At 39.0% G+C, this 2,583-nt stretch overlaps 1 pseudogene; it reads right to left on the bottom strand.

Annotated features, from left to right (window-relative positions):
* LOC138046573 (uncharacterized) overlaps positions 1 to 1,873 on the bottom strand; it is a 174,053-nt pseudogene extending 172,180 nt beyond the window's left edge.
* Positions 1,874 to 2,583: the final 710 nt, after the last annotated feature.

Below are 2,583 nucleotides of genomic sequence, written 5' to 3'. Positions count from 1 at the left end.
TTTTTGGCAGATATGACAAAAAGAGAATCCCCCCTCTCTTGCAGATGTTCTATTTATCATTTGCATAAATGCCATCAGGATTTATGCACATTCGGTTTACCAGATCCTGATAACCCTGCTTTGCAGTGTGGCCTACATGGATTGGGCGTATGGACAAATAAATGGCAGATGCATTTCAATCCAGATAAATGTGAGGTGATGCGTATTACACATAGAAAGGATAAATCCAGACCTGTTTACTCGCTTGGAAGGCAATTTAGGTCGGTAAAGAATATTACGGCCCTCGGGGTAACCACCTGTTCTGACCTGTCCTGGGGTAACCATGTGCTTGCAACGGTAAATAAGGCAAATATGGTATTGCGTATCATAAAGCGGTCCATCAGAAAAAACCAACCAAGATGTGTTTTCGCAGCTCTACAAGTTACTAGTCAGACCCATACTTGAGTATACGACTCCTAGCTGTTTAGAGCCCGTACTTGATTAAGAATATTGTGGTGCTAGGAAAGTACTTGCTTTAAGACAGAAACGGGGTGAAATGAGTTATGAACATCGTTGCAGTTTACTGAAGTGGCAAACACTAGAAAAGCGTAGAGAATTTCTATCTCTGGTTCAATGTAATAATATCTCTTTCACAGATTTCTTTGAGTTTGCCAAAAGTGTACAAGAGCTACTCACGACGACAAACTTTACTGCAGAAGCGCGGTTTGTAATTGTTACAAATATTCTTTCTTTGTTCTCATTGCAAGGAAACGGAACGATTTGCTAAGATATATTGTACATGCCGAATCACTATCTGTTTTTAAGAGTAGACTTAAACTTTATTTGAATATTTATTGAATTAGTAGTTATCGAAATTTTTGTAAGTTTTTTAGTTTGGGAAATTGTTTTTATACAGGGTTAACCTCATGATTTCCCTTTTCAGGAGGTTTATGAATTTGTGCTGAAAGGAGAAAAACACGTTCAATTTTCTTGCGTGCAAGACACACGCATGTCATTATACGAACAGCACCATGGAAACACTACAGATAGGACACTATTTTTTCTCAAACAATCAGCTAACAAAAGAAAACCCCATATTATTTAACATCTTGCAGCATTTGCACAGGCCGGTCTTTCGAAATCGTGTGGTATCCGCAATTCGGTTTCAATTTAGTCGCAAATTATAACAACATTTACGTTCTACTCGGCGCTAAGCTCAAACGAACGTAAACTATTTTCTCCCTCAATGCTTTAAAATTCACAACAAACGACTTCATAATGGGTGGGTTACTCAGGCAATCCAACCATTCGATTAGAGGAAAAATAAAAGAAAATCTGTCCGATCAAGAGGGTTTGAGGGGGGGGGGCCACAATAAGTGGCAAACGTCTTGGGACATTCACCCTATGAAGTTGGACAATGTTGCCAACAGTGAACATACATTTCCTTGTCTATTTGAACATTGATTGGGGGAGGAGGGACCTGCATTTTGAAGCTCTTGGTGGAATTTTGACAGTTATGCTTGGTTTTTGACATCTGAGAGGTTTTCAGGCCCATCCTGTCATTAGCGTCCCAACTGCGTTTGCCACTGATTGTAGCTGAGAGAGTCAGAGTTGAAATTTCGAGAGTGAGAGAACAACCAAAACTTGCTATCTGTTTATAAAATAGCCTGATAACTCAATGACAATATCCCTGGGGATTACTAAAACATGCACCTAGATGAAACCTGATAACAAACCACAAAATCTCATACCAATACAAAATCCATTTGGAACATCGAGTTCACAATCGTTGCCTTAAGCAGTTAAAGGCCTGGCTTTGAAAATGTGTTCAGAAATGTAGCTGATCGCCAATATCTTTCCCCAGATATCCTACAACCCGATGAAACTTTCCCTGAAGAAAAAGCTTGTTGTCCTCTTTTGCCTCAATGTATAATTTTGATCACGTGACTGGTCACGTGATGAAAATATGAATCAGCGATGCGGTGGCGGAATTAATGAATCAACCTTTCAAGTGGAAATCCAACATATCCAGCTTTAATTTCTACGCTTAGAGTGATCGTTCTCGGCAGGTTTTAGTTTTAAATTATCAACAGTCAGTGGTTGAATTCCGGGCCGAAAAATGACCTCTGTCCTCACAATTTTTTTGTTGACAACGATGGACGGTCATTCCAAACGTAAGATGCTGGAAATATTTAATTTGCATCAGAAAAGCGTTTGTCTTTGATGTTATATCCTACATCATTTTCTGCTTGAGGCCTTAAACTGCTTGAGGTGCATTTCGCCTGCGTGGGTAATGGATAAACGAAAAGGACGACCCTTGGGTTAGTTATGTAGAGAACTGAGCCACAAAAGGCGACTTGGTTATGGTTACTTCACAATAAATCTAAGCACTCTTTAGCGAATTGAAATAGAAGAAATCATCAGCATAGGTATTCTGGTAAAAATTTTATATTTTTAATGAATAAAAAACACAGGGACAAGCTCGCAAGCAAACTTTCCAGATGACATACTGCATAATACAATACACAATACATACTTAATTGACCACTCTCCATGGAGGCTTTTTAGGGCCAATGAAACACAATCAACGAAACGACAAAACAA

The sequence above is a fragment of the Montipora capricornis genome, chromosome 1 (assembly GCF_036669925.1).
Source record: "Montipora capricornis isolate CH-2021 chromosome 1, ASM3666992v2, whole genome shotgun sequence".
Taxonomy (NCBI): domain Eukaryota; kingdom Metazoa; phylum Cnidaria; class Anthozoa; order Scleractinia; family Acroporidae; genus Montipora; species Montipora capricornis.
The sequence above is the reverse complement of the archived record's forward strand: the minus strand, read 5'-3'. Positions and strand labels throughout refer to the sequence as shown.